This window comes from Canis lupus, chromosome 30 (genome assembly GCF_003254725.2).
Source record: "Canis lupus dingo isolate Sandy chromosome 30, ASM325472v2, whole genome shotgun sequence".
Classification (NCBI taxonomy): Eukaryota; Metazoa; Chordata; class Mammalia; order Carnivora; family Canidae; genus Canis; species Canis lupus.
In genome coordinates, this window is record NC_064272.1 from 37,231,517 (window position 1) to 37,250,092 (window position 18,576).

The 18,576-nt window shown below is 55.7% G+C and overlaps 1 long non-coding RNA gene across 1 annotated transcript; it reads right to left on the reverse strand.

Annotated features, from left to right (window-relative positions):
* Positions 1 to 4,473: 4,473 nt before the first annotated feature.
* Positions 4,474 to 17,017, reverse strand: LOC125754056 (uncharacterized). The gene is made up of 4 exons (XR_007407329.1): positions 16,411 to 17,017; positions 15,065 to 15,230; positions 14,785 to 14,968; positions 4,474 to 9,647 (listed from the first exon to the last, which is right to left on the reverse strand). It is a non-coding gene; the product is annotated as an uncharacterized LOC125754056 (long non-coding RNA).
* Between the last annotated feature and the right edge of the window lie 1,559 nt (positions 17,018 to 18,576).

Consider the following 18,576-nt stretch of genomic DNA (forward strand, 5'->3'; position numbering starts at 1 on the left):
GGTTTTTCTCCGAGAAGTGTATGGAAGTGGGTTGGGCAGCAGGACTCGGCAGGAGGGATCCCCTCCTGGACAGTTGAGGCCAGAGGGGGCTGCCTGCATCTCCACCCTCTCACCATCCTTCAGTCGCTGGGTCTTTGTGGCCATGCAGCCCCTCCCCGGCCTCAGTTTCCCTCTTGGTAAAGTGAAGTTGGCTGTCTAGAAAGCCAAGCCTCTGGTCAGCATATGGGACTCCTCCCATACCTGGAAATGCCCCCTAAATTCTTTATCCAGGTAGACTCAGATCCTCAGGGCCACCTCTAGTGCCCCCATTTCACAGATGGGGAAGCCGAGCCCCGGTAGGAAGCTGAGGCCAGGGAGGGAGCTCTGCATGCTGCTGTTGGCTGCCCCCTGGGATCAGATCCAGGTCCAGGACCACACTCTGCCCTGTGACCCTGAGGGCACCCAGCTTCTCTGGACCTTACTTTTCTTTTATGAGAAATAGGCCTGAGGTTTTCACCATCCTTGCACCTCCAAGGGCTGAGAAGAAGGGGGTGAATGTGGCAGATGGACCGGGTTCCGGAGGACTGGGTTCAGGGATGCAGGAGTCTGCAGGGATACTGTGCCCACCTGGCACTGGGTGACAGTCTCGCACCTGGCCAGCCAGTCGCTCCCAGAGCTCCGTCGGCCGTGCCTTAGGCAACTTTGTAGATGGAGCGCAGTGACCTCAGTTTGCCCACCTGTAAAAGAGGCTTGATAACCAGGGCTTTTCCCTTCTGCCAGGACCAGGATAAGCCTCAGACACTGGATCAGTTGCTTGCAGGAGGGACCCAGCAGGTGTGGGACTTTCCTGGAGGTGGAGGGGTGAGAAAAGTGGCCACTAAGTCCCCTGTGATAAGTGCCCCCCAGAGCAGTATTTTTAGCCGCCTTTTCCTGGGCAAAGCTCCAACTTCTGCATTTTAATGGAGAAATAATTCTCACAGTGCGACAAGCTGTAGCCTGCAGGTGTCACATCCATATTAAAGAGGGGACGGAGCAAGGGTTCATTTGCCTGGCTCGAGGTGTGACCGGAATGCACCTCCAGGAGCTCATGTGACCAGGGCTGTGAAGACCAATTAGTAGATCTGATCACTCAGAGGAAGGAGCCTGGGTAGGGGGTGAAAACAGCATGGCTGGGGGGCCCTGAGCCATCCTGATTGTCCTCTTTCGGAGCTCTGTGCCTCTGCTCACGGACAGAAACTGTGCCTTCCCCTCCCCAAGTCCCTTCCTGGGGAGGCACCTGACCTTGCTGAGCTTGTGAGCCAATGAGCAGAGACCCTGGTAGCTTCTGAGCCGGGCAGCGTCCAAAGGTCCTTCTGCAAAGCCCGAGTCTTAAACTGAAACGAGGAGCCAAGATTTGCCCCAAGTAGCAAAATCCCAGGCCTCCCGGAGAAGCAGGAGCTGAGGACGGCGTGAAGTGATGCGTGGGAACACTGCAAATGCAAACGGTGTCGTGTTAAACCAACAAGCAAACACAAACAGAACACCACAGGCCCAAAATGGCATCGCTTAGGCCAAGCCCCTTCACTGGGGCTTAATACACAATGGAATTGCACTTTGGACCTACCCCCCCGCCCCCCCCCCCCCGAAATACAGTCTACTTAGTAGGGATTTTCTTAGTTAGTAGGGTCACCAGTGAGGCTGCCACGTAGGCCCTCTCCTTCCCCCCAAGGGAGGATCTGCACGCCAAGGGGAGTTGCTTTTCCCTGCCCAGGGAGAGCGGCCTTGCCTGGAACAATCCTTTTGCTCACAAATTTTCTTGCCCCACCCTCCTAGAAGAACCTTCCATTTTGTACAACTCCTGGGAGGTTCCCTCTACTGGCCAGATGGCCCGAATCATTTAACAAAGCCAGTGAGATCTTCAGGTTCACTCGGCTGAATTCCGTTACTTAACAACAGAAATGTACAGAGGGATTGTCGTCACCGCCAGCCCCCTCCACTCGGAGGGCCGCACCATTAGGGGTTGCTATCCTTCTAGACTTTTCTCTGGGCTAACATTTCTATAAAACGGACACCTTATGTATTGTTCTGCAGCTTTTTTTCTTTTTTTCAGTTTCTATTACCGTGTTCCCCACTCAGTTCTTTTTCTTTGCTTTTTATACTGAGGTGTAACATATATCTAGTGTTTAAAAGATGCTGGTCCTTAGTACAGGGCTGCGTGACTGTGTACACACTTCCCCAGGTGAGATACCCAGCTCTAGATATAAAACACTTCCAGAATCCAGAAGGCTCCCTTGTGCCCCTTCCATCCAATGGCCTCACCCAGGGATACTGTTCTGGCTGCTTTCTCCGTCGATTGGTTTTGATTTTTCCTGAATTTCGATTAAAAAAAATTTTTTTTAATTTATTCATGAGAGACACAGAGAGGGAGAGAGGCAGAGACACAGGCAGAGGGAGAAGCAGGCTCCATGCAGGGAGCCCCACGTGGGACTCGATCCCGGGACCCCAGGATCAGGCCCTGGGCTGCAGGCGGCACTAAACCGCGGGCTGCCCGAATTTCGATTGGTTTTGATTGTTCTTGAATTTCATATAAATCGAACCCCGAGTCCATACTATTGTGTGCCTCGCTTCTTTCAAGGACACCCCTCCTTCTTTTTGAATGGCTATGGAGTATCTCACGGTACTGCTTTCTAGAATATGTTTTCCAGTTCCTATCGTTTGGATACAAATAATGCAGGTGTGTGCTTGCGTTTTGACAGGAGGGAGCCCCAGAAGCGGGATCTCGGGGTCACAGGCCTGTTACTTTCAATGTTGGTAGAGTTGCCAGTCGTTTGCTTAGCCAGTGTCCGTGGCAGCAAGAACGAGCAAGCAAAGGACACTTAGGGCCGCTCGCAGGATGGCTTCTGGACAGGGCAGGAAGGGTGCTGGGAATTCCCATACCCAGCTGGGCTTCAAGGGCCCTGAGGGGTGCACCCCACTCAGGAGTGGGTGGGGCCTGTGGTCAGCTCCTCCTCCCCTCCCTGCTCTGGGCCGCCTTCTCTTCAGTCCCTGCCCCTGTTCGCAGTGGTGACTATTTCACCACCACCGGGTGGTGCTTGTTAGGACACAGGACACCAGGGGCTCATGGGGCAGATACATCCCAGCCCTCAGAGATAGAGCGTCTCTGACCTTTGTTCCTGGCCTTTCCCTGGTGTCTGAGCAGCAAAGCCTCCTCTCCTCAACCTCCCTCAGTGGATATTATTTCTCCACCCCCATCACCCTCCTCTGGACATGTTTCGTCACTGTCTTTCAGATGGAGGCTCTGGCCTCAAAAATATCTCATCTCATAATCGATTATTCTCTTACCTCCTTGATCCTGAGCGCTATACTTCTTGTGATACAACTCCGGATTCCATTAGTCCAATAGTTCTTAACCCTGCCTGCGCATTAGAATCACTCGGGAGATTTTTAATGATACTTGTGCTTGGGCTCCATCCCTAGAAGTTCTGATGCAATTGGTTGAGATCATGGCTAAATATTTGATGTGTGTGACCCAGAGGCCCTAGCATGGCTTACAAGTTAATGCAAAATAGGGCTCACAGGGAAATCGTGAGCAGAGACCTTTGAGACCAGGCACATGAGACAAGCCAGCTGTTCTCTGCAGTCACTGAATCAGACCGAGGGGTGTTTGTTTTCTCACTAAAAGAAGCACAGAAAAAACAGGTACAAAGAAGGTTGAGGGAATCTGTGATCCTATGTGGATGAAGAAGGGGGGTTCTGTGTTGTGGGGCCCAGGGGTGAGCAGGAACCCTGGGTTCTTGCCCTCAGTCAGACCAGGCACCCAGGCTCTGGGGGAGTGAGGAAGGACGGGATGCCATGCGTGAAGGCTCAGACCCTTCAGCTCAGGGTAAGAAATGGGGCCCCTCCCCCTCCCACTGCCTCCCTTCCCCCCCCCCCCCCCCCCCCCCCCCCCCCGTCTCTCTCCATCGCCCCCAGGCCTCCAGATGTGTACAGCTGGGTGGCTGGTTCCGGCTCCCTCCCTCTCTCCCTCCAGCGCCGCATTCTCCAGGAGGGAAAGACCATCTGTCCTGCTCCCTGCAGCCCTCAGGGTGTGCCAGGCTCAAAGAGGCAGCCCTGCACTCCTCCTGCGTCTTTCCCATCTTTCCCTTCGTGTCTCAGACTCTCTTCCTCCCCAGGGGGTCCCGAGCCTCTACTGAACTGCAGACCAGCCAGTGCCTGGAGCCATGTCGCATCCTTCCTCTACCACTGCCCCCCACCAACTTCTTGTGGGGTCTCTGGCTTCTAGTCCTTCCTAAGTTGGCCTACCTGGTCCCACAATTCTCTGGGCCATGAGGCTCTTGGCGGGGGGTGCCTGGTCTGCACCTTATTCTGCTCCCTTCCTGCTCTCATGTTTCAATAACCTCTCCAAAGTATTTCCTGCACAATGCGACCACCACTCTTTTTTTTTTCTTTTTTAATTTTTTTTTATTGGAGTTCAATTTGCCAACATATAGCTTAACACCCAGTGCTCATCCAGCCAAGTGTCCCCCTCAGTGCCCGTCACCCAGTCACCCCAACCGCCCCTCCCACCTCCCCTTCCACTACCCCTTGTTCATTTCCCAGAGTTGGGAGCCTCTCATGTTGTGCGACCACCACTCTTGGGGGGTTGGAGGAAGGGCCAACGTGCATCTCTGCCAGCCGCTGACCTGACACTGCCTTATTTGCTAAGATAATTTAGTGCAATTTCCTGCTAATGAATGAAAGCACTATTTTTCTCTTCCTTTAGCTTTCATAATGGCTTTGAAGTCCATGTGCTCGCTGATTGCGCCTTCAGAGAACCTTCCGGGAACCCGGAGGGGGCCAGGCTGCAGATGGAGCTCGGCCTCCTTGGGGGACCATGCTAAGGGCCTGGGTGACACGGCTGGGGCGCTGATTTCCTTGGTGGCTCTGTCTCCGCCGCCCTTCCGGGTGTCCGCCTGCCGCTGCGGCTGGGAGGATCTGGCTCAGTGCAACAAGAGAACGCTGGCAGCCAGGGACCCCAGACCTAAGGCGTGTGTAGAAGGGGCTCTGCTGAGAGAGGGGTGCATTCGGCTGTGTCTGGAGGGCGGGCGACGAGGGAGAAGGGGACAGAGATGATGGGCAGAGTGGCCGAAGTGGCGCGCACCACATTCAACCCTATTTACCAGCCTTTGCTGCGGCTCCCCGACTCCCACCGGGTCCGCCCTCTGTCCCCTCCACCTGCGCAGATCCTACACACTCCTCCGGCATCCCCCCTCACCTCGGGCTGCCCTGGGGGTTCACTGCTAGGGAAGGCACCGGCTCCTTCACCCTTCCCCGGGAGTCCATCCCCTTCTCCGCAGAGCAGGCCTGTGGCCCCCCACTCAGCCCTGGGCACGGAGCAGACCCTGGGGGTTGCAGGCCGGCCAGCACCCAGACCACATCAATCTGAAGGGAAGGGAGGAGCCTGGAGTTTGCTTCTGCATCATCCCTGAAAAAAGAATTTCCCGGGGAATGAGTAATATAAGTGAGGCTGCCAAGGGGTGATTAACCTATTTAAAGGAATAATCTATTTTAAAAATCTCTTAGAAGTACCTATTTACCCAGAAACAATTGATATGGTAATTGCAAGTCATTCTCTCTCTCTCTCTCTCTCTCTCTCTCTCTCTCTGTCTGTCTGTCTCTCTCTCTTTGTTATTTACCAGAGAAGGTTCCCTAAACTCCCTTTGCCCACTCCCAGGTTCGGTGTAGAAAATACTATCTGCTAGCTCTTGGGGAGCTGGGTACAAAGTGCTCTGCGTCCTTGCAGTGGTGTCTGTAAAATAGGGCCAAGAGTAAGTAGCACCCTCCTTCCCTGGGTGACTGAGATGGAGACAGATCACCCGCAGGACAGAGGCTTCGCGGGGCCGCCTCACCTGCACTTAGTGTGAAAGGAAGACTCTGAGCAGATGGCACTGGGCTCAGTGCAGACAAAGGAGAGGGGACAGACAGTCAGACAGGGTGGAGGAGGGTGGAGATGGGGGTGGGGAGGATTGCTCATTGCTCAGCCGAAGATGGCAGTTGAAGGAGCCCCAGGTGCGAGAGAGAAGCAGCCACGGCCCCCCTGGATACCAGCATTGCAGATCAATGTAATCCCTTGGCCTGCAGATCGATCCTGCTTTCTCAGGGTTTAATTGGTTTGTTGGCTTTGGCTTGGGGGAGAAAAGAAGCTCTTTCCCAAGGAGAGGAGCTGCATCAGAGGCATCCATGGCGCCTCCATTCCTGCTCACCCCCACCAGAGGGATGATGGGGCAACAGGCAGATACCATTCCTACCCCCTCCCCAGACCCTGGCCAGTGCTCTCTCAGCCTGCTGGAGTGGGGTGAGCCATGCCAAGATGCTCCTGGGGGTGGTAGTCCAACCCTGTGCACCTGCTCTGGCTCTGCTGCACCTGCTCTGACTTGGCCCTGGCTGGTGGGAGTGCGTGGGTGAGGTGGGGGGAGGAGGAGGTGAGGGAGGATGGGGAGGAGGGCAAAGGACAGCATCCACAATCTGGTACATCAGCCTGCCCAAGAAGGGACCCTCAGCCTCCTCTCCACTGTCCTGTTGAGCTCAGAAGCGGGGAGCTATTGACCAGAAACTGGAAGCAAAGCTCAGAGGAGAATCCGGGAGGCCTTTGTCCCCAGCTCAGCACTGTGTCCATAGGGATTCTGCTATATAGCCCTATGGGGTTCAATCTGAGGATAAGAACATGGTATCCCTTGCAGGGAGTAGAGCTGCCCAACAGAGTGGAATTCTCTTTGCAGCCCCCACAGGCAAGCCCCTCTGGGAGGAGTACATGTTTCATTGGTGGTGGCAGCAGCAGCAGCCGAGACCTTTTGGGGCATCTCTCCTCCCGGCCTCAGCAGCCTCCTTTCCTCAATCCTGTATTTTTCCTAATAAACGCCTTTAAAATATTTATGAAGGCAACTTCAATGAAGTAACACAACATTGCTTTAAAATTATTTTCTTCTTCTAATAGGTAGCTTTGGCATGAGCTCCGAGTCCCAAGCTTCTGAGGACAGGCCCACCAGGGTAAAGGGCTGTCTTTTAATGAGCTAAGCAGTGGGGATCCTTCCCTCTCTTGGGGGGCCTGACCTGGTGGCAGGTGTGGAGCTGAGACAGTTTGATAGGGCTCGGGGACCAGAATCTGGAATGTGGAGAAATGGGTCAAGGGAAGAAGGAGACTGGAGGAGGCTCTTGGAAGAACTGACAAGGGAGGAGCTTGAAACCATGGTTTCTCTGGAGCCATGACAGCACCCTTGGGCTCTGCTCCTAGGGGTCTGAGAAGCCCAGAAGGTGGCACTCCTGGATCTGTGCCCCATTTTGTTGATAGGAGTGGGGAAGGGCTGTGCTCTAGAAGGGAGTGATGGATGCCATGGGTTGGTGGGGTGCGGCCAGGGGCACCTTGCCTCTGAATAGCTGGTGGCTGAGCTCAGCGACTCCCCAGCAGCCCCAGAGGGGGAAAGATTGGATAGCAGCACCTTGTGTGCATATGTTGGGAATGGGATTCAGCAGCTGGCCTCCAGTTTTGTCTGTCTGGCCTTTGAAACTCTAAGGAGCCCTCGCCTGCCCTCTTTCTTGCACAAATGCCTGTGTTGCCCTCCCACATCAGCCTGATGTACCTTGTCCCCCGTACAGATGGGGACATGGACACCCGTCCCTACGCCCCTGCCCTTCCCTCTATCCTTATCTATCTGGAATGGAGGGGAGGTCCTGATGGAGACATTTGGAGAGAAGGGTTCTATCCTCACCCTGTTCACGCCCCGAAAAGTCTCTTTCAAACAAGAACTGTTTTCATCACCATCGCCTAAAGCCGGGAGCTGCTCTAATTATGTGTCAGGATGGAATCTGACAGGAAGCATTTTAATTATTAATTTGAAGTGTGCTGAGTGTCGGGATGGAGGAGGGCCGGTTCCTTCAGCTCACTCACGTCTGTTGGGAGCTCATTAGTGACACCTCAGGCCTTCCAGGACTCTCTGTCCGGCCGGAGCATCTTTCCTGCCATGGCCCAGGGCCTGCATCTCCCACTCCTCTGCCCTCTGACCCCTTGCTTGGCACAGCTCGGTATGGTTTTCCTTGCTCACAGAGTCCTTCAGCAAGGAGCCTACAGATCCCATTCTATAGATGGAGGGGACTGGGAGGAGGGGGGAGAGCGGTGAGAGGCGCTGCCCGCAGTCATGGCACACAACAGCCAGAGGCAGAGCAGAAATTTTGGGTTTTCCAACTTGAGCTCTTTGGTTCTTGGCCACCCGTGGATGTGGCCTTCTGCTAGGCTGTTCTTCCTCTGGTGTCTTATCTTCATACTTAACCTTATCTGTAGTGGCACACAGACTTTTCTCCAATTTGCTGCATGCGTCTGACACTTTCAAGGATGTACACTCCTTTACACTCAGGCATGGGCATAACCTTCTGGGGTCTGGGGCTGGCCTGCTTGTACTGCTCCAGGGAAGGGAGAGTCAGGGCCTGCCACGGACTGGGGACGTCATCTGGCCTGTTGCCTCTTCTGCCCCCGGTGAAGGGAGACTGGTCCTCTGCTCACTGGTTATGTTCTAGATATGACCCTCCACACTCTCCTGTGTATCAAGACCTGATCTTCCTATCACACATCATCATTTCTGCATTTCTGGATTCAGAGCCACCAAGTCCCAGCTCTGGAGCTGACAAATGTACTGCTTCATATGTGTGCCTGCTGACTTGCTTCTGTATCTGAAAGGACCGTTTGTTGCCCCTTGGAGCCCCAGGGTTTTTGAGGTTGAGATTGTGTTCCCATCCCTGGCTTTCCTCCCTGTGTTGCTGGCTGCCCCGGGGAAGCCCAGCCCTCTCTGGCTGATCCCCATCCTCCCCAGGGCATGCCCGCCCCTGCCCGCCTCTGGAGGGCCGACACGCAGGAAGTTGCTCTCAGCCAATGGCCTCTGGTTCGTTTCCTTATGCGGCCTTCCTTTACGGTAGATCCCAAGCCACGGTTGGTTCGATGGAGAAGTCATGGTCCACGAGGGGAGATAACATTTATACAAAGTTGAAGTAGGAGGAGCTGTGGGGTCCACAGGAAGGAGGAAGAAGCCCTGGAGGAATTGGAGGCGGCTTCCCAAAGATGGTGCTCTATGAACTGAGTCTTGGAAGATACTGGTTTGTAGTCATGGTTGGGTGCAGGAAACAGAAGCTACGGCATTTTAAGCAGAAAGAGGTTGAATACAGGGTATTGGGTGTTTACAAAATCACTGGAGGGGCTGAAGGAGCAGGCTTGAGGCTGGGTTTCCAGGAATGGCTCCAAGAGCAGCACAGACCTGACCGGCCAGCACGCTGCCATCCTGGCCGCAATCAGAAAGGCACTGTGGTGGGCTGGATCTGGTGCCGGATTCCCTGAACCCGTGAGTGTTATTTTATATGGCAAGGGAGACTTTGTGGTTGTTATTAAGTGAAGAACCTTGAGATGGAAAGATTATGCTGGATTATCCAGATGGACCCAATATAATCACAAGAGTCCTCATAGAAGAAGGAGGCAGGAAGCAGAGTCAGAGGAGGAAAAAGGGAGATGGGATGACAGAAGCTGGCTTGAAGGTGGAGGAAGGGGCCATCAGCCAAGGAATGCGAACAGCCTAGAAATCGATTCTCCTCTACGGCTCCTGAAGGAACGCGGGCCCGATGACCTTGATTTTAACCCAGCGAGACTGACTTTGGACTTCCGACCTCCAAAGCTATAAGAGAGAATTAATTTGTGTTATTTCAAGCCTCTAAACTGTGGTCATCAGTTTTAGTAACAAAAGGATGTGGGGGGCGGGGAGGAATCACTGGAACCAGTGGGTCTGGGGACCAGGATCGTGCCCCCGCCTCTCTGCACCCTTGACTCTGAAGACTTCATGCTGAAATGCTGCTGCATTTGCGCAACTGGGCTGCAGGCCGAAAGCAGCCCAGAGCAGCCATACAGCCTCCAAATCTGCCTTCCGAGTCTTGCCAAAGTGCCTCTAATTGCTGGAACGTAGCTCAGACACGGAGCCTCAGCTGCAAGGGGGCCCAGAAAGTGTCATTTTTAGCTTTCCAGCCACAGACGTCCAGCAAGGCCACGAGGAGGGGGTAGGAAAGGGATGCCGAGTGTTGATCAAACATGCCAGCCAGTGGGGAATAATGGATGATGACAATGAGTAATATGCCTCAAAACCTGTCTGTGGGCGCGCTCTGAAAGCGTCACCTTGGCCCATGCACGGGGGTTGTTGAACTGTCCCCTGTAATCCCATGAAGCTAAGCTATTTGCCCAAAGTCCCACAGCAAGCAAGTGCTAAAGGCAGGCTCTGAACCCAGCTGTGCTGGACTTTAAAGCCCGAGTTCTAACCAGTACGCAAGACAGAGGAGAAGCAGGGGTCAGTCCACGAAGGGAAGCGGCCCCAGAGAACACAGAGGCATGAGGGAGTCGAGCACTGGAGGGACTGAAAGCTGCTCATCTGCCCTCACTGGAGGCTGAGTGGATGGGAGAGGCAAGGAGAGCTGAAGCCTGCGGGGACCAGGCTGTGGGGGGACTCGGGGTCCTGCTGTGTAATCCTAAGGGCCACTAGGAGCCACTGACATTTCCTCCTCTTTTCCTTCTTTTCTTAAGAGGTTTTAAGGCAGGAGAGGGAGAAGTTGTTTTGCATTCTGTAGGTAAGGAATGGCTTACACTAGAGATTGGGGAGCTGAGTCAGAAAGAATATACCGAGTCCTGACCCTGGCCATACCCTGAGCCCCGACCCTGGTTACACACTGAGCCCTGACCCTGGTCACACACTGAGTTCTGACCCTGGTCACACACTGAGCCCCGACCCTGGTCACACACTGAGCCCCAACCCTGTCACACTGAGCCCCGACCCTAGTCACACACTGAGCCCTGACCCTGGTCACACACTGAGCCCCAATCTTGATCACACACTGAGCCCTGACCTAGGTCACACACTGAGCCCTGACCCTGGGCACACACTGAGCCCTGACCCAGGTCACACACTGAGCCCTGATCCTGGTCACACTGAGACCTCACCCTGGTCACACACTGAGCCTTGACCCAGGTCACACACTGAGCCCCAACCCTAGTCACACACTGAGCCCCAATCTTGATCACACACTGAGCCCCGACCCTGGTCCCACACTGAGCCCCAACCCTGGACACACACTGAGCCCCGACCCTGTCACACTGAGCCCCAACCCTAGTCACACACTGAGCCCTGACCCTGGTCACACACTGTGCCCTGAGCCTGGTCCTGTACTCAGCCCTGACCCTGGTCACACACTGAGCCCCAATCTTTTTTTTTTTTTTTTTTTTGAGCCCCAATCTTGATCACACACTGAGCCCTGACCCTGGGCACACACTGAGCCCTGACCCAGGTCACACACTGAGCCCTGATCCTGGTCACACTGAGACCTCACCCTGGTCACACACTGAGCCTTGACCCAGGTCACACACTGAGCCCCAACCCTGGTCACACACTGAGCCCCAACCCTGGTCACACACTGAGCCCTGACCCTGGTCACACACTGTGCCCTGAGCCTGGTCCTGTACTCAGCCCTGACCCTGGTCACACACTGAGCCTCAATCTTGATCACACACTGAGCCCTGACCCTGGTCACACACTGAGCCCCGACCCTGGTCACTCACTGAGCCTTATGTTTAGACTAGGCTGAGTGAGTCCTATCCCTGGCCTTTTCCTGAGCCCTAACTCTGAATGTAGACCGAACCTGTCCAGCAGCTGAGTCCTTATCTCATTCAATTATCCCAGGAATGCCACCGATCACTGGGGCACTCCGATGAAAAACCGGTTCACTCAATATAGCTGTTCTCTACTGCTGTGTCCATGGCCCGGAGCTCACATCTTTAAAAAGCAGAGAAGTGTCATCTTCCTTGTGAAGGATGACTGGACAATGCTTGCTTTGCACCTGATGAATTGAGGAGAAATAAGGGCAGGGAGAGGAGGGGGAAGAGAGGAAAGTGAGTTTCTAGAACATTAAGCTGCTTTTTCCATAATGAAGGGAGCTCTCACTACCAACCTGGAGCTCCCTGATAACCAGATGGGAGTGCGGGAGCACCGAGGGACAACCAGAGCTAGGTGTGCTCTGCTGCCTCCAGGAGAAAGCTCAGCCCCTGGGCCTTCCCACAGCCGCATCCAGGTGGGGTCCTACCCAGTGTGAAGAGGTCTGAGGAGACCAGGGAAGCAGGACCAACCCAGCTCAGACCTTACTGGTGCCTACTGGCTGGAGGTGGCTGGATGCTGCAAGTCAGAGGAGGAGGCTTCTGTAACTGGCGCTCTGGGGGATTGGTGAAATAGCTACAAATCCTATCTGATTTGAGGATTCCTTATTAAGAAGTACAAAAATCATCCTCCGGCCCTATTAAGATGCTCTAGACTAAAAAACAAATCGGGGCACCGGGGTGGCTCAGTCGGTTAAGCATCTGCCCTTGGCTCAGGTCATGATATTGGGGTCCTGGGATCGAGCCCCACATCAGGCTCCCTGATCAGTGGGGAGTCTGCTTCTTCCTCTCCCTCTGCTGCTTCTCCTGCTTGTGCGCACTCTCTGTTAAGTAAATAAATAAGATCTTAAAAAAGAAAAAAGCTGGGTGAGCGCCTTGGCACTTCCAGCGAGGTCGGCCACCTCAAAGAGCAGGAGGGTCAGGCAAAGTGCCCTCCTCAACCCTTTGCTCCCCACCAAGACCTGGAAGGACACCCCGTCCCCTTGGAGAGATTGTAGGTGTCATGACCCCCACTCTGGATCTGGGAAGAGGTTGGAACCACGTGGGCAACGGAAGGCGGTTGGGGGCCTGAGAATCAGTGAGAGACGTAGCCACTCAATGCACATCCACCAAGTACTTGTGGCAACTCCCCGGAGCGCGTGGATCCTGCCCTCCAGGGGCTTGCAATCCGCTGGAGCAGACAGCTGTGTGCGGGACATAAACCCCAGTGCAGTGATGAGGGTGGATCTAGGGCATGTTCTGGGACGGCAGGGGAAGAGAGGGCATGGTAAGAGATGCACTGAGGGCAGCTGGGAGCAGCAGAGGAATCAGACTTGCACACCTGAAGGAGTCCCTGCAAATGACTGAGCGCCACCCGGCCAGGTAGTGGGGACGTGGGGAGTGTGGGGAGCCATGAGAGCCCCCCGCCCCACCTGGACCTGGAGGGGGTTGGTTGCTCTGCTTCTGCTGTTTCCATGTGGGAGACCAGCCCACTATTGTCAGATCGTTTGTTTTTTGTTTTTTTTTGTTTTTTTTAAAGATTTATTTATTTATGATAGACATAGAGAGAGAGAGAGGCAGAGGGAGGGAGAAGCAGGCTCCATGCCAGGAGCCCGACGCGGGACCCGATCCCCAGGCTCCAGGATCGCACCCTGGGCCAAAGGCAGGCGCCAAACCGCTGAGCCACCCAGGGATCCCCCATTTGTTTTTTTTAAGACAATTTTCTTTAGAGCAAAATTGACGGGACTTCCCCCCACCCCGAAGAAACCTGGGAATCTGTATTTTTATGTAAAATCCTCTTCAGAACCAAACCAAACTATGTGTGGGGAGCCAAACAGGTGTTCAGGCCACCAATTTGCAAGTGCTGCATGAGAGGAAGAGAAATGCCCAGGGAAACTGGAGAGTGAGTGGGGGTCAGCTCGGCCCGAGCGGGGGTCCGGGGGCTAGAGAGGTTCTCAGAGCGTCCCCCACTTCTGCAGCTTCCAGCCTGCGCCCAAGGAGCCCCTCTCTGAGGAAGGCTGAGGGAAGGCCTGGATGGGGCTCTCCGCTGAGGAAGGCAGGAACCGGGGACACCAGCTGGGGAGTGGGCCAGACTGTATTCCATGTCTGGGGCCCCCCCGCAAGATCCCTCCCCTTGGCCACACCAGATCTGGGGCGAAGCCGATCCTGAGAGGTGTTGGCATCTCGTCCAGGGACGCTGCGGTGTGCCACCCATTAAAGGAGTGTTAGGCTGAGCACCCCTGGACCTTGTCCTAAAGCCACCTCTTCACCGGGTGAGCTCTTGCTTCATGCTCCTGGCTCCTCTCACAGAGATCTCCTCTGCGCCCCCCCCCCGCCCCATCCCTTGGGATCACAGGGATGCATCCGCTCATCTCCACCCCACACAGGCCCAACACTGGGCTCATCACTCCTGGGACTCATCCTTTCTTGTTTGCTAGTTTTATGGATTGAAATCTCCACGCTCACCTTGGGTCTCTGGGACAGATCGTACCTCCCGACAACGTCCCTGGAGGGAGCGGTCAGTCGTGGGGGCAAAGAGAGATGGTGGCAAGACTGCAGGCTGTGGGCAGGGGCCAGAGTTCTGTCTTGGCCCCCGTACTCCTGAGTCACCAGCGAACTTCTTCCCTTCCCCACCTCTCCAAAGTGTGCGAAACGTCACAGCCTCCTCTGGGGCCCTTCCCATAATCAGTGGGCTTGGTTCTGTCCCTACAAAGCTCTCCTAGGAGGGCCCTACCACTGGCCCCAGAGAATCCTCGTAGAAGTTGGGATCCCCCGGCTTTTATCCACTGTTCCTCTATAGGCTGTGGCCTGTAGTGACCTCAGCCCTGTGTTGCCCTCTTGAGGGTGGAAGGTGGGTGGGGCACAGCAAATGGCAGGTGAGCTGGTGCCTGGAGACCGGCTCTGTGACACTTGTAAGATGGCAGGCGGCGGGGGGGACGTCCTGCTGGGTCTGCACCACCGTGTGCTTGCCCGCAGCGGGAAGCTCCTGCCGTCCGTGTGATCCGGCGGGGATGGGAGGGACAGCAGCCTGAGCAGGGACCTGAGAGCCTCAGGCAGGTGTGTGAGCTTGAGTGTTCCTGGCAGGGAGTCAGATCTGATCAGGCTTGGTGCCTGGGCATGGACAGCACGGGCCTGAGGTCACCCACCTGGGTCTCCTTGGCTGCCACGGCCCGGGACAGGTGAAGTGGGACACGTGGGCGTCGACAGTGGCCGTGCTCCTCTGTGTAGCCGGCCTCCGGGGCAGGCAGGCGGGCAGAGTCAGGTCTCTTCAGGGTCTCGGCTAGTTGGCCCGGAAGCGGCCAAGGGGGCCCTCGCGTCCCAACCCCTGCCCTGGCGGGAAAGGAAGGTTGGGTGAGAGAGCTTTGCAGGAGGGATGCTTAACCTGTTGGATATGATGACTTTCGGGGGCTTCAGCGTGTTACCTACCGACGTGCTCATCACGTGCTGCTCTTGTCCATTCATTCACGCCGGCCCCTGCCGTGGGCGCCTCTCCTGCTAATGCTTCCCTGAGCCCTCCTAAATCTATTCTCCAGGTGCCCGACCAGACGGGAAAGCTGGGGTCCTTCTCCGCAGGCAGGAGGATGCCCTGGCTCTGAGGAGGGTGAGGGGACCCTTAATCCCTTGCTGCTGCCGGTCGCATCTTTCCCAGATGGCGCCGACACACGGCCTCTGCTGGAGCGAGGTCTCTCTCTGCTGCCCACTGAACGGCCGCCCCAGACATCTTTGTAACCCCCCCCCCCTTTTCCAGCTGCCTGAGTTCTACTCCATTGCAAATGCATTCCATCTCCAGCCCTCCTCCTCCCAGAAGCCTTTTCTACACCCTATAGTCCCTAACAAACGCCAGTTCAGCCCAGACCAGAAAGGGGTGGCCATGTATTGGGCTGAAGGCCTCATCTTCCAGGCTCTGCTGGAGATACGAGAAGGGGAAAGGTTCCCTTGGACCTGGAGCTATATTCTGCTGGTCATCTCATCCTTGGCCCAGAGCCACAGGGAACAGGGTTGGTTGGGGGGTTGCTTCTAGGAGTCCTGCCTACCGCTCCGGAGGCCTGAGGGGCTGAGCTGGGGGAGGCAGGGCCTGAGCCCTGGTGAGCCTGGTGAGCCCTGGTGAGCCCTGATCTGTTGTACCAAGGGAAATCTGCACTCTGGCAACGTCTCTGCTCGCAGGGGTCCTGCCTTGGTCCCCTTGAAGCATGTGGGAAGCATGAAGTGTCCATTCAGATCCCCTTTCTGTCCTTAGGAGCTGGTCATTTGGAACAGGATACTCTACGTCTCTGGGCCTCAGCTTTCTCCTCTGTAAGCTGGTAACAGTCTGAGTTACTTGGAGGGGTGTTGTAGAGCAGGGGAGGCCATTTACACACGGTGTCTAACACACCAAAGAGTAGGTATTCCATAAACAGTTGCTCTTAGGTAGTGTAAAGAAACACTAGCAATGTCAAGTCCCCAATTTCTGACTGTGCAACTTTGAACAAATTCCTCGTGTGTCCGTTAGCATCCTCGCCTGTAAGGTGAAGATTGTGCTTCATCCATGTATTCAGTAAATAATTACTGAGCGACTTGTGACATGCTGGGCATTACTAAACCTGGCATTTACTGTTAGTTAAAAGATGTGGCCCAGTGCCTGGCATATATGAGGTCGTCAATAACTCAGTTTTCTTACACAAGTCACAGCTGGACGGTGGCAGGTAGAGGGGGTGGCACGGAGGAAGGGGACTCAGGGGTGAGGGTGGAAGGCTGGGCCTGCCTCAGATTCCCAGCCTCCTTCCCACACTTACACTTTCCCCCTTCAGCCAACACGGCCTCACTTTGCCTCTAAGCGAGGTGTTGGGGAGGGTGCTGGGGCCTCTGAAGAGTTTGCCGTCCTTTCTGCCCCTTGGTCCCGTCAGACCACTTGCATAGCCTGGATTGTCCGTTGCCTGTAAAATGGAGACCGTGGTGTCTCTTTGTTCTCAGACACTGGGGACACGGCCATGTGCCCACCTCAGTAAGAGTGGTCTCTTCACCAAGCTGTTCCGCCGCCTCATGCTCCTGGCTCCTCTCCTGGGCCCACACAGTCTGGACCCAGTGTCACCTCTGGCTTCTCAGCACTGGAGCCCCCCACCCTTCCCTGCTGGCTTTGTCCGGCCCCCAGCCACACCGGACCAGGTCCTCTCAGGGGAACCGTGGGTATGTGTGTGCATAAGACCTGACACACGAGGTCTACGATCAAAGTTGATCGAACGAATCCACAGTGGATGCTCCTCTGCAAATGGGGCTTGTTCCTTCAACCCTCCACCGTTTATCCAACTCATAATCCATTTGGTGCCAAACCCCGTGTCAAGGGCTGTGGCATTTACGTCACCAATAGCCAAGCTCGCCAAAGACTGAAATGTCATTCACAGGTTTTCTGCTCTCAACACCTCCCCATCCCCCCCAGGCCACCTGACTCCCAGCCCCCCAGCCCCCTCCTTTACTCCCAGAGACTAGAGCCCTGGCTCCACCAGATTTTGGCTGCAGCAGAGGTCAGAGTGCTGCGCCACTGAGTTTGGGGTCAAATCCTGGTGCGTAACCCACCCGGTGCCCTTAGACAAGTTACTTAACTTCTCAGAGCTTCATTGCTCTCATCTGGAAAATAGGCGTGAATAAAACTGCTTATCTCGTCTTTGCTGCACGGAGTAACTGAGATAAGGCACACGCTTAGAACACTGGCCGCACGCGGTACAGGCTCCGTGAACGCGAGCTGTTTAGGATGGTTGTGACTCCTCTCTGTCACGAGCGCCCACCTCCCTCCCCCTCTGCACTGTTTGGCACAAGCCTGAGCTCCTAGCAGGTGGTCAGTGAAATAAGACTTCCCAGAAACGGGGACACCTATGGACCTGCTGGGTGAGGAGACCCAGAAACTGGTAGAGGTTCGAAGGAGGCGGGGGAGCAGCGAGGGGCTGTCCCTGGAGGAGCAGACAGGGTCTCAGGGCTGGCTGTGTCTGTCTCAAGGACCGGGAGCTCGTGACATGTGGGAGCCGGGCATCCCACAGTTCAACAGCTCTGACGGCCACGTGCTGTGTTTGAAGTCCTAATAAGCAAGCCACGGGGATCCCACCCAGTGTCGGGGAGGCCCACCCTGGCTGTGGCATAGTTACAAGAGGAGTCCGTTACTCCTTTGTTTTCCAGAACCTATACCCCCTTTTCCTCTTCCAGGAACCCCTTGCGCCTTTGGTCCACATGAGGCAAATCGCCAGGTGGTGAGGCAGGGGAGGGCTGACCGAGGTCAACCGTGGCCAGGGGTAATCACAGAGCCGGAGTGGCTGGGTGGCTGCGGGGGAGGCTTCTGGGAGACGGTAGGGCCTTGCCTGGGGATCTCTCGGAGACCTCTGGCTCTGGGCCTCAGTTTCTTCCTCGGTGAAATGGGGACCTTCTGTAGGTTGCTTTTCCCTGCCCGTTGTAAAGACCGGAGACTGTAAGTCTAGGAACAATCTTGCCATCGGGGAGGAGAAACAGGTCTGGGAAGTGGATGTCTTCCCTCAGGGCGAGGTGTGCTCAGACCTGGGCGGGGACCACCTGGACTGCAGGACCCAGCTGCTCCTTCCTCAGGGGCGCCCCTGGGGTTCATAAGCCACGTCTTGTCGGTGAACTGCCTGAGTGGCCTGGGGCTGCCAAAGGGGCTCAGACCCCTGGCTCCCAGGCCAGGCCCGGGCAGGGGGCAGGGTTAGCGCGGCCCACCCACCTCTGGATTTACCCCGAGGCTGCGCCGTGGCTAGAGCTAGACTTCTGACCTCAGCCCAGGCCTGAGGGGAGATCCCCACACTGCAGTCGCCCACCCTAGGCCCGGCCCACATCGCGGGGAGCATCCCTGGCCGCTGCTCCAGACTGGCCTACAAATTCTCTGGGTCTCCCCACTGCTGGGGCTGGACAGCATCTGCTCGGGCCCCTCCGGTGGGGGCACTGGTGCTGCCAGGGGCAGAGAC